General features: G+C 39.6%; 1 protein-coding gene across 2 annotated transcripts in view; it reads left to right on the top strand.

Moving 5' to 3' along the window:
• The window catches only part of CFDP1 (craniofacial development protein 1), a 139,473-nt gene that overhangs the window by 13,340 nt on the left and 112,427 nt on the right, over window positions 1-13,706 (top strand). The window lies entirely within an intron of this gene.

The raw sequence follows: 13,706 nt of genomic DNA, 5'->3' as shown, positions 1-13,706 counted from the left end.
GTGTGAAGTCTTACCCACTGGACCACCAGGGAAGTCCCCAAGCTCAAATTTTTAACAATAAGATTTAACAGACAGACATAGAATTACATTTCAATAAATACAGTCAAAATGAGCACAAAATAAGAAAAGGAAAAGAATTACATAACTATCCTTTTTTGGGAAGGGGGCAGCAGGCACACCCTGCGACTTGCAGGATCTTAATTCCCCAACCAGGGATTGAACCTGAGCCCCGGCACTGAAAGTGCCGAGTCCTAACCATTGGACCGCCAGGGAATTCCCTATAACTATACATGTTGATCATTGAAAGTGTGAGTGTAAGTGATTAATAAAAGGAATCATCTTTTAATTCTATAATTGAAGCAAAAAACTAGAAGTATCAATTCCCATTACTTAACATCTAGACACATAATTTGAATAAGTGCTGTTTATATTAATTTTTAAAGTTTTTAATGGGTCAAAATAGCTTATATCTTTCTTGTTAATTAATCTAAGTGGGATTGGTGACAGCCCTACTCCTGGAGGATGATGTATATGTAAATTATTTCTGTGTTGGTGCTCTTCCTCTTTTTAATTTTTTAAAAAATAATACTCATCATAAACCCATCTCAAAGGGCTGTTTTTGTACCTCTTTTATTTATTTATTTATTTATTTATTTAAATTTATTTGTTTATTTATTTATTGGCTGCATTGGGTCTTCGTTGCTGTGTGTGGGCTTTCTCTAGTTGCAGCAAGTGGGGGCTACTCTTCGTTGCAGCACGCGGGCTTCTCATTGCGGTGGCTTCTCTTGTTGCGGAGCACGGGCTCTAGGCGTGCGGGCTTCAGTAGTTGTGGCATGTGGTCTCAATAGTGGGCTCATGGGCTCTAGAGCACAGGCTCAGTGGTTGTGGCACACGGGCTTAGCTGCTCTGTGGCATGTGGGATCTTCACAGACCTGGGCTCGAACCCGTGTCCCCTCCATTGGCAGGCAGATTCTTAACCACTGCACCACCAGGGAAGTCCTGTACCTCTTTTTAATTTATTTTTCTAATAAATTCTTTCTATTGTGTTTTACAAAAGTATTGGTCTGCACCAGGTTGAAGTTTTAAAATCATGGTCCTTCACTACAGATAATTTAGACACTGATCTGCAATAATGTGAAAGTAATGAGGATGGAAGTGTGGATTTTAAAGCAGTTTCATTAAGTTCAGGATTTTCATTTTTACTTTTTCCAAACAAAGCCAGTACTAACTACATTTTCTTTTTTTTTCCTTCCAGTTTTATTGAGAAATAATTGACATACAGCACTGTATAAGTTTAAGGTGTACAGCAAAATGATTTGACCTAGGTACCTCATGAAATGATTAGTAGTAACTGTATTTTCAGAGTTCATCTTCAGTGCTTCATAAGTAGTCAGTTCCAGTAATTTATCCTGTCAAGTTATAATTAAATTTAAGTTATATTGGGCTTCCCTGGTGGCGCAGTGGTTGAGAGTCTGCCTGCCGATGCAGGGGACACGGGTTCGTGCCCCAGTCTGGGAAGATCCCACATGCCGCGGAGCGGCTGGGCCCGTGAGCCATGGCCGCTGTGCCTGCGCGTCCGGAGCCTGTGCTCTGCAACGGGAGAGGCCACAACAGTGAGAGGCCCGTGTACCGCAAAAAAAATTTAAGTTATATTTCAGTGGGAAAAAGGAATTCTGGATGCATGAATTTCCTATGTGTGGATTTGTTTTTGTGGAAAATATAATTCAAAACATTCTGTGAAACATGTTAACCTATAGGAACTGTTCTTCAGGCTTTTAACTTGCATTTTTACTCTTAGAGTTTATTTGTTTCTGAAAAATATGTTGAATTACTTCCTTGTGTGAAAGTACTAAGATTTTTAAAAACACCAAACTGGGAATTCCCTGGCAGTCCAGTGGTTAGGACTCCACAGTTTCACTGCTGGGCCTGGGTTCAATTCCTGGTTGGGGAATTAAGATCCCGCAAGCTGCTCAGCATGGACAAAAAAATACCAAACAAAGCAGGCAAATAAGCATGTCTTACTTGTCCAATTGAGATCTTTAAAATTGGGGACCATATGGTTATTGTTTTTCTTTTAGAAGTACTAAGTTTATTCTGTAGTTCATCATTCTCAAGGCACTTTCTTCTTCATAACCATTGTACTTCAGCATGCATTATAACATATGCATATTTATGATCAACTTTCAGTTTATCAAAAATAGTCATTTAAATTTAATGCATTAGCTTTACATAATGCACAGTTTTTACTACTGTACTAAGAACAGTGGGGGTTTTTTTATGTAGTAAGAGTTTTCTCAATGGAGGAAGCAGTGTATTAATTTATGTTCTAGCACAAACTCCTTAATGTAAACTGTTTCCCTGTTTTGCAGCTGTGCCATTGGAACATATTCTTCCAAACACGTAAACTTCAAATCTCATCTGTTGACATGTGATCCTACTTTTATTACACAGATCAGTGTCAGTTAATGTTTGTCAGCAAAAAACTGATAAAAAAGAATCTTTATATCGCCCTCGTGATTAAATCACATATACTAAAATAATTTTCATATTAGCAATAATCTGTCGTTCTTCAAATTGCATTGAAGAAACACTTGGCTAACTTTGTTAATAGTTTCTGCATCATAAGCCAGATCCTGAATACTTTAAGCCATGGTGTCATTGGAAAGTTGTACTTGAACTACCTTCTTTGTCAAGATTTCCAAGCAGACACCTTTGATATAGTCTTTTACTAATGTCCTGGGAGTGGTATATGTTTTTCTTAGTTAGCAACCAAAAGTACTCCTTTCTCAGAAGGCCACAGTGCTAACGTAGGGAATTTTGTATCTGTTTTTATTGACTTTTTAGTTCAGTACTCTTTCTTTCAAATAATTCTTTTGATTTTGAACTTATTTCTTCATGTTTTATATGTAAATGCTGCAGAAGTTTTGGTGGATTTGTTGCTTTATTAGCTAAAACATCTCTGCAAAGAACTCACTGGTTTTGGCGCTGAGTGATCAAAACCCAAGCCCAGTGTATGAGGGCTCATAGAGTAAAAGCGGTTTGACCTTGGTTGTCCTTCATTTCTTCGGAGTCACTTCCATTATCATCATGTGGTTTACTACTACTGATGCATTCAGGAAACGTGGGTTTTTTTTGCAGAAGCATACAGTGTGGGTTGTTTTGCCATCAGTAAATGAGGATTAAAAAATAATACCAAATTTACTTTCGTAATTTAGTTATTAAACTATAAATTTTAAGTCACACTTGGTCAAAAATTAAAATGATTGTAAAAATTTATAAAAAGAAGTGCTTAAATTTTATCACATTTTGGGGTTTTAATTGATAAAATAACCCTAAACTTTCATACACAATGTAATGTGGTCTTACTGCACAAGACTAATATCACGTGTGACCACCTTGCAAGTTTGACAGTACCTGAATTGGTCTATGTTCTGTTTAATGCAATGAGTCCATCATTCATGTCTTGAATATTGTGACGTCAAATTGCTAAGCAAGTTTCTAAATACTTATTCAAAATTTTACTACCTATCTTGTCTTAGACCAATAACAGGTAGTTCCGCAGGCCACATTTTTGGTAGCTACAGTTCTACGCAAATCTTTCCCTAGTTATTCTAAAATGTTCTTTTTTTTTAAATAAATTTTTTAATTTTAATTTTTATTTTTGGCTGCGTTGGATCTTCGTTGGCTGTGCGTGGGCTTTCTCTGGTTGTAGCGAGTGGGGGCTACACTTCATTGAGGTGCGCGGGCTTCTCATTGCAGTGGCCTCTCCTGTTGTGGAACACGGGCTCTAGATGTGCAGGCCTCAGTAGTTGTGGCACGCAGGCTCAGCAGTTGTGGCATGCGAGCTCTAGAGCGCAGGCTTAGTAGTTGTGATGCACGGGCTTAGTTGCTCCGTGGCATGTGGGATCTTCCCAGACCAGCGCTCAAACCCATGTCCCCTGCATTGGCAGGCAGATTCTTAACTACTGTGCCACCAGGGAAGTCCCTGCATTTAGTGTTTTTTTAAAAAAATTTTTTTATGGCCTTTATTATGTTGAGGTAGTTTCCTCTATGCCCACTTTCTGGAGAGTGTTTATCATAAATGGGTGTTGAATTTTGTCGAAAGCTTTTTCTGCATCTCTTGAGATGACCATATGGTTTTATTCATCAATTTGATAATATGGTGTATCACATTGATTGATTTGCGTATATTGAAGAATCCTTGCATCCCTGGGATAAATCCCACTTGATCATGATGTATGATCCTTTTAATGTGTTGTTGGATTCTGTTTTGCTAGTATTTTGTTGAGGATTTTTGCATCCATATTCATCAGTGATATTGCTCTGTAATTTTCTGTTTTTGTAGTATCTTTGTCTGGTTTTGGTATCAGGGTGATGGCCTCATAGAATGAGTTTGGGAGTGTTCCTTCCTCTGCAGTTTTTTGGAAGAGTTTGAGAAGGATGGGTGTTAACTCTTCTCTAAATGTTTGATAGAATTCACCTGTGAAGCCATCTGGTCCTGGACTTTTGTTTGTTGGAAGAATTTTAATCACAGTTTCAATTTCATGACTTGTGATTGGTCTGTTCATATTTTCTATTTCTTCCTGGTTCAGTCTCGGAAGGTTATACCTTTCTAAGAATTTGGCCATTTTTTCCAGTTGTCCATTTTATTGGCATAGAGTTGCTTGTAGTAGTCTCTTAACGATGCTTTGTATTTCTGCGGTGTCTGTTGTAACTTCTCCTTTTTCATTTCTAATTTTATTGATTTGAGCCCTCTCCCTCTTTTTCTTGATGAGTCTGGCTAAGGGTCTATCAATTTTGTTTATCTTCTCAAAGAACCAGCTTTTAGTTTTATTGATCTTTGCTATGGTTTTCTTTGTTTCTATTTCATTTATTTCTGCTCTGATCTTTATGATTTCTTTCCTTCTGCTAACTTTGGGTTTTGTTTGTTCTTCTTTCTCTAGTTCCTTTAGGTGTAAGGTTAGATTGTTTATTTGAGGTTTTTCTTGTTTCTTGAGGTAGGCTTGTATAGCTATAAACTTCCCTCTTAGAACTGCTTTTGCTGTATCCCATAGGGTTTGGATCGTTGTGTTTTCATTGTCATTTGTCTCTAGGTATTTTTTTATTTCCTCTTTGATTTCTTCAGTGATCTCTTGTTTATTTAGTAACGTATTGTTTAGCCTCCATATGTTTGTGTTTTTTACGTTTTTTCCCCTGTAATTCATTTCTAATCTCATAGCATTGTGGTCAGAAAAGATGCTTGATATGATTTCAATTTTCTTAAATTTACTGAGGCTTGATTTGTGACCCAAGATGTGATCTGTCCTGGAGAATGTTCCATACGCACTTGAGAAGAAAGTGTAATCTGCTGTTTTTGGATGGAATGTCCTATAAATATCAATTAAATCTATCTGGTCTGTTGTGTCATTTAAAGCTTCTGTTTCCTTATTTATTTTCATTTTGGGTGATCTGTCCATTGGTGTAAGTGATGTGTTAAAGTCCCCCACTATATTGTGTTACTGTCAATTTCCTCTTTTACAGCTGTTAGCAGTTGCCTTATGTATTGAGGTGCTCCTATGTTGGGTGCATATATATTTATAATTGTTATATCTTCTTCTTGGATTGATCCCTTGATCATTATGTAGTGTCCTTCCTTGTGCCTTGTAACATTCTTTATTTTAAAGTCTATTTTATCTGATATGAGTATTGCTACTCCAGCTTTCTTTTGATTTCCGTTTGCATGGAATATCTTTTTCCATCCCGTCACTTTCAGTCTGTATGTGCCCCTAGGTCTGAAGTGGGTCTCTTGTAGACAACATATAGATGGGCCTTGTTTTTGTATACATTCAGCAAGTCTGTGTCTTTTGGTTGGAGCATTTAATCTATTCACGTTTAAGGTAATTATCGATATGTATGTTCCTATGACCATTTTCTTAATTGTTTTGGGTTTGTTTTTGTAGTTCCTTTTCTTCTCTTGTGTTTCCCAGTTAGAGGAGTTCCTTTAACATTTGTTGTAGAGCTGGTTTGGTGGTGCTGAATTCTCTTAGCTTTTGCTTGTCTCTAAAGCTTTTGATTTCTCCATCGAATCTGAATGAGATCCTTGCCGGGTAGATTAATCTTGGTTGTAGGTTTTTCTCTTTCATCACTTTAAGTATATCCTGCCACTCCCTTCTGGCTTGTAGAGTTTCTGCTGAGAAATCAGCTGTTAACCTTATGGGAGTTCCCTTATATGTTATTTGTTGTTTTTCCCTTGCTGCTTTCAATAATTTTTCTTTGTCTTTAATTTTTGCCAATTTGATTATTATGTGTCTTGGCATTTTTCTCCTTGGATTTATCCTGTATGGGACTCGATGCGCTTCCTGGACTTGGGTGACTATTTCCTTTCCCATGTTAGGGAAGTTTTTGACTATAATCTCTTCAAATATTTTCTTGGGTCCTTTCTCTCTTCTCCTTCTGGGACCCCTATAATGCGAATGTTGTTGCATTTAATGTTGTCCCATAGGTCTCTTAGGCTGTCTTCATTTCTTTTCATTCTTTTTTCTTTATTCTGTTCCGCAGCAGTGAATTCCACCATTCTGTCTTCCAGGTCATTTATCCGTTCTTCTGCCTCAGTTATTCTGCTATTGATTCCTTCTAGTGTAGTTTTCATTTTAGTTATTGTATTGCTCATCTCTGTTTGTTCTCTCATTCTTCTAGGTCTTTGTTAAACATTTCTTGCATCTTCTCAATCTTTGCCTCCATTCTTTTTCCAAGGTCCTGGATCATCTTCACTATCAGTATTCTGAATTCTTTTCCTAGAAGGTTGCCTATCTCCACTTCATTTAGTTGTTTTTCTGGGGTTTTGTCTTGTTCCTTCATCTGGTACATAGCCCTCTGCCTTTTCATCTTGTCTGTCTTTCTGTGAATGTGGTTTTTGTTCCGCAGGCTGCAGGACTGTAGTTCTGCTTGCTTCTGCTGTCTGCCCTCTGGTGGATGAGGCTATCTAAGAGGCTTGTGTAAGTGTCCTGATGGGAGGGACTGGTGGTGGGTAGAGCTGACTCTGCATTTAGTCATTTAGTCTTAAGAGTCCCTCTGTGTTGTAGAGTGTCTCTCAGTTTGGGTTGTTGCATTGTTTCCTCATGGTTAACTTCATATTAATCACTTTAGACAAAAATACCACATTGATGATGTTTTGTCCTCATCCGTACATCACATCATTAACACTGATTATTGGTGGCAATAAGTTAGACTACTTAGGCAATATATGTCAGAATTCTCCATTGCAAAGACACCATTTTCCCATATAATCATTTTAGGGATCCATTAAATAAATCTTGATGATGTGAATTAAGAATGTATTTTGCTGGGCTTCCCTGGTGGCGCAGTGGTTAAGAATCTGCCTGCCAATGCAGGGGACATGGGTTCGAGCCCTGGTCTGGGAAGATCCCACATGCTGCGGAGCATCTAAGCCCGTGCGCCACAACTACTGCGCCTGAGCTCTAGAGCCTTCGAGCCACAGCTACTGAAGCCCACGTGCCTAGAGCCCGTGCTCCGCAACAAGAGAAGCCACCGCAATGAGAAGCCCGCGCACAGCAAGGAAGACCCAACGCAGCCAGAAATTAATTAATTAATTAATTATAAAAAGTAAAAGGGGGCTTCCCTGGTGGCGCAGTGGTTGAGAGTCCGTGTGCCGATGCAGGGGACTCGGGTTCGTGCCCTGGTTCGGGAAGATCCCACATGCTGCGGAGTGGCTGGGCCTGTGAGCCATGGCCGCTGAGCCTGTGCGTCTGGAGCCTGTGCTCCGCAACGGGAGAGGCCACAACAGTGAGAGGCCCGCGTACCGCAAGAAACAAACAAACAAACAAACAAACAAAAATAAAAGGGAAATCTCTTTAAAAAAAGAAAGGATGTGTTTTGCTGCCAGAAATCATACTGGGGAGTATTGAGCTATCCAACAGAGGTTAGTAGAACACTGATAGTGAACTGAAGTCCTACAAAAATAATACAGAAAGTGTTTAATATACCGTTGGGAATATAGGTTTTAAATTTTTGGAAATTTTTCTTGGCTTGCATTATTTCCCATGTGTCATATAGGATATCTAAGAAAGATTTATTATAACTTTACCATTGACTTTACACAGAGAGTAATAAGAAAAGCTGGTGAATAACTGTTGTTATGATAAATCATTAAATTTCCTGTTCAAATTAAATTTTGTGGATTTATTAATATTTATAAATATAGTTGACTGACAAATTTTCTATTTTTAAATTTTTTTCTCTTTCATTTTTTTAAAGCAAATGGGTGATTGTTTTAAATACTGGATGAGTATTCAGAGAACCTGCTGTTTCTATCATTTGTCAGAAGAGGGCAGCACCGTGTCTATCAAAAAACAGCAGTATGAATAAAGAAACTTTTTTTCCATAAATATACACACTCACGCACATATGTTTTATACTCAAAAGTAATATATGCTTATTACTTTAAACACATACGTGCAGAGATGTATAACGTGACAAGTGAAAGTTCTGTGTAACGCCTTCTCCCTAAAAAAAAACAAAAATTCTGTTAATAATTGTCATGTTGCCAGGAATTTTTTAAGAAGTTCAATTATTTATACTTAAATTTAAGTATTATAAGGAGCCCTCATGTAGGAACTTGAAGGGCCTGAATTTTGACAGTAAGATGCAAAGTTGGTAAATGGATTTTGAGCATATCTTTTAATCTCTTGATGTCATTATTCTGCTTTTCCTTTTTGTCTTTGTATCAAGTTAAGAAATGTGAGAAAGAGCTACTGATGACTGGGAGGAGTTTGTAAGTATAAGCATAAGGTAGTGTTAGCACAGTTAGTCTTTTGGGTTTTTTCTAATTATGTTTTAATTGTTAAATTTAGGATTTTTACCTTTTTGTTTCGGTTTTCTCCCACTTGAAAAATGTGTAGCTTATTAACCTTGGTGAATGAGGAAATACAGTATTTTTTATCCTTCCCTATCATATAACCAGCTGAGCCAGTTAGCTCAGAATTTCCTAAATGATTCACCTTTTGGAAGAGGCCAGTCATGGAAAGTTTCTGCATAAATAAAGACTTTTCAGGAAGTTCTGATTAAGTGAAAATGAAGTTAAGATGGAATTCCTTCTGCTAGCACTTGAATTAACTGTTGCTAATGATGGGCCTTTTCCTGTCAGGGTTCCCTCTTGTACATTAGGAGTGGTCTATAATTTAACTGTTCTCCTACTTGAAGATATTTTGATAGCGAATCCCCCCCTCCACCCCATCTGCATCTAGGTCAACGCCTGACTTGCAGGATCTTAGTTGCCTGAACAGGGATTGAACCCAGGCCCCGGCAGTGAAAGCACCAAGTCCTAACCACTGGACCGCCAGGGAATTCCTGCGAACCTGTTTTTATTGCTTGTTAAAAGTGGAGTTCTTCTAGGCGTATTTTCAGTATACAGTAATCTGCTTATTTTTACTTTGTGTCATTTATCAAAGTCCCTGAGAGAAATATTCCAGTTTAAAGAACTTGTTTCCTAGTGAATATGAATAAGACTTTTTTAAAAAAATTAATTAATTTTATTTTTGGCTGCATTGGGTCTTCGTTGCTGCACGTGGGCTTCCTCTGGTCGCAGCGAGCAGGGGCTACTCTTCGTTGTGGCACGCAGGCTTCTCACTGCGGTGGCTTCTCTTGTTGCAGAGCAGGGCTCTAGGGGCGCGGGCTTCAGTAGTTGGGGCTCGTAGGCTCTAGAGCGCAGGCTCAGTAGTTGTGGCAGATGGGCTTAGTTGCTCCACGGCATGTGGGATCTTCTCGGACCAGGGCTTGAACCCATGTCCCCTGCATTGGCAGGAGGATTCTTAACCGCTGCGCCACCAGGGAAGTCCATGAATAAGACTTTGGCAGTAAGAAATTAATAGAGATATTCCCACAATTTATACTTTTTTCCATGCTTCCTTTATGCCACTTACTATATATCATGTTTTGTTATGATTTGTTTTCATGGTTGGCTGTCCTGATGGACTGTGAGCCAGTCAGGGCAGAGACAATGTCATATCTTTTTATATGTCTCGTGTTCAACACAGTGCCTGCATCTAGGTCGCTTTTCAGAAAATCTCCACTGAATTGTCTTAGGTTGCTGGTAGAAAAGTTTTGTTGGTACTGTGGTAAAACAAGTAAACAAAACATACTTTGCATAAAGTCTTCTTTTACTTTCCCTATGACTTGGGCTACTTGATCTTTATCTTCTCTCATCACCAGCATTCTAAAGTTTCATAATGATATGCCTTTTTGTAGATCTTTTTTTTTTTTTTTTTTTTTCCGGTATGTGGGCCTCTCACTGTTGTGGCTTCTTTCGTTAGCGGAGCACAGGCTCCGGACACGCAGGTTCAGTGGCCATAGCTCACGGGTCCAGCCGCTCTGCGGCATGTAGGATCCTCCTGGACCGGGGCACGAACCCATGTCCCCTGCATCGGCAGGCGGACTCTCAACCACTGCGCCACCAGGGAAGCTCTGTAGATCTTTTTAAATTGCTGGGTCATGGGAGTTCCTCGGTGGCCTAGTGGTTAGGATTCAGCACTGTCACTGCTGTGGCCTGCATTCGATCCCTGGTCGGGGAACTGAGATCCTGCAAGCTGCGTGGTACGGCCAAAGTATTTTTTAAAATAAATAAATAAAATAAATTGCTGGGTCACATATCCTGTGGAACACTCATTTTGTGGAAACTTCTGGGAAACTTTTCTTTTTGTTCATAACTTCCCATATTTTCTTATTCTGAAATTCCTATTAGTTAAATTGATGTAATAGTAAGGCTCTGCTAGGCTATGCTGGGGTAACAAATAAACCCAGAAAGTCCGTAGCATAACACATATTTATTTCTTACTGGTACACAGTCCAACACAGGTTGGGTAGCCCTACATCTTACAACTCAGCCATCTGAAACACGTAGGAAACACATAGCCCTTGAGATTGCTGTGGCAAAGGAAGAGTGAATAGATACATCTTCATTTAATTTGTCCATTTTGAGAATGAGACTTCGGCCCTGCCATCTGAGTCTGGAACTTATGTGATTTTCATTTCTCCAACGAGTAATGGGTTCTGGGTTGGGTAGGGGTCAGTAGCCTGTGGTATAAGGTAGAGAAGGGGATCTGGGACCTAGACGCTCCTGATACAAACTTTCAACTAGTTTTAGCCCCCTCCTCTCCCCAACCTTCAAAGTTTCCTGGTATCTCCATTTACTGAGCCTTTCTAGGATACTGCTTGCTTGTTGGCCATTTCACATGGCTACCAGCTTGAGAGATTAGAGCAAACAAAGACTTAAGTCAACTTTTACTTGTGTGTTTGCTTTCTACCTTCAAAAAATTTGATTGACATCTTTCTCCTGTTATACCTGTTCTTATCCTTGTGTAGTTCTGCCTTTGTAAATTTGTTTACCACTGTTTGGCAGGGTTTTGGTAGGGAGTAGAGTTCAAACCACCATTTCCAAGTGGAAGTTTCCACTTGTTCTTCACAAGCCATCTCAGTTCTTCTCCAGATTCTACCCAGGGCAAGGAGATTTAAAGCAACTTTCTAGGCCAGTACTCTGGGACTCTGCATTAAGCCTCAGGTTTGGATGTAGGTTTATGTTGGTTGTCTCTATAGCAGTGTAAGGAATCACCCCCAAATTCAGCAGCTTAAAACAGTTGTTTTATTGTAATTTCTCCTAGTTCTGGGGTGGCTGGACTCAGCTAGATGGTTCTTGTGCAGAGCCTCTCATGCAGTTGTAGTTAGTGGCTGGGTCTGGGGCCATCTTTAAAGTTTATTTACTCCCATGTCTGGTGCCTGGGCCAGGAAGAAACACCTGGGGTCTGGAACGGGCTCCTTAGGTATCTCTCTCTCAGTGGTATTCCCATGTATTCTCTCCAGCATGGCGGCTTCGGGGCAGCCAGACTTCTTGTGTGGTAACTTGGGGTTTCAGAGGTACTTTCTTGAGAGAGAGCCACCTGGAAGCTCTATCACCTTTTCTCAGTGAGCCTTATAAGTCATGTAGTGCCCCTTCCACTGAATCTTGTGAGTCGAGGCAGCCGCAAAGGCCCACCCAGTTTCAAGGGGGGTGACATATACTCTTCCTTTCATTGGGGTAGTGTCAGGTTCTGGAAGAGCATGGAGGCTGGGAAATTTGTGGCAACCATCTTTGGGAAATAGAATTTACTGAAGGGCTCTCTGTAACATTGCTACTTAACTTAACCCCTTAGATAACTTAACCCCTTAGATATCAGTGTTCTCACTCATGAAATGTAAATGTGTTAGCGGCTACTACAGAAATGCCACAGACCATCCCAAAACACAGTGGTGTACACCAATAAGAATTTATTTGTTGAACATGTGTTCCTGGATATCTGGGGTTCAGCTAATCTAGGCTGGTCTCCAAGCTGCTTGTTGGGTTCAGATCTGCAGCATGTGTCTTTCAGCCATCTTAGACCAGCAGCTCCCTGAGGCATACTGTTCTTATGGCTAAAGGGAGGAACTCAAGGGACAAGTGAAACAGCACAAATACATTTAAAGCTTCTTTTCCTGTCAAATCAGCTAACATCTCATTGACTATTGAAGCAAGTCATGTATCCAAGCTCAGCATCGGTAGGGTAGGGGAGTATCTTCTTGGTCCACAGGGAAGGTGTGAATATTTGCCGAATGGTGGTCTAATCTATCATATAAATTCTTCCTCTTGTTTTTGACTCTTGACTCTTAGTACTGAGAGGTTTACTTAGGAGAATAGAGGGACACACAAATTAAGCCCAGTACAGAGTAGGACCAGATTTGGGGGGGACCTTGATTTAGGGGGTTCAGCAGTTTGTATTTGATCCTCTGAGTAATAGTGAGCCATCATAAGAACTTGAGTAGGGGAGTAACAGAGTGTTCGTTTGTTTGTTTGAAGTCATCCTTCAAGATTAAGGTAGTCTTTGCCAGTGAAGATTCTTAATGTAAAACCCTCAACCTCTTATTTTGTGCCACTTGTGTGGGTGACACAGTACTGAGTGCAGGAGTGAGATGGTTCTTAAAGAGAAATTTTGGTTTTGGTCCTAAGAAGCGTAGAAGGAAGAAGAGAAAAGATAGAGACTTCTTTTCCTGCAAATCTGGAATTTATAGGATTCATCTGTCATTATGCTGAATGACCTGTTTGAACACTCGTGATAACACAGTGACCATAATCTTGGACCCTCCGACAGACAGATTGGCATTTAAACAAAATTCCTCAAATGTTTTTATTGACTTGGCAAACCCAGGCCGGCATTAGGCATTTCCCTTCTTTATCTGAAATTTCAGGCACCATTAATACTTTTATTTGTTGCTTTAGGACTCAGTTTTGTTTTTTTTTTCCCGGAGAATTACATTTTATTTGACGGACTTGATGAGGACTTAAGCCTGGAAGACAACCTCTCAGATGACTCTGAGGGACTGCTCTGAAGAGGTCAGGGAGGAGCCAGGATATATAGGAGTTTTTGCAAACCACGTAGTAGGAACATCAAAAGATTATTGTTAACTAAAGAAAAACAGGGACTTCCCTGGTGAGGACTTAGTTTTATTGAGGGCATTTTTTCCAGTTTTGAAACTGGACAGGATTCTCAGTCGTGTTGCTTTCTTCCACCCTTAAATCACTGCTTATTTGGCGGTTTTAAGGAATTTTGTTTCATGTTTGGGCAGTTAGGTATAGAGCAGGAGCCTTCTTTAGAGTATTCCCGATTGTTTATACTGTTGCTTTTCTCCTTGAAATAATGCCAGTG

The sequence above is a fragment of the Globicephala melas genome, chromosome 19 (assembly GCF_963455315.2).
Source record: "Globicephala melas chromosome 19, mGloMel1.2, whole genome shotgun sequence".
NCBI lineage: Eukaryota > Metazoa > Chordata > Mammalia > Artiodactyla > Delphinidae > Globicephala > Globicephala melas.
This window is presented reverse-complemented; position numbering and strand designations above follow the sequence as displayed.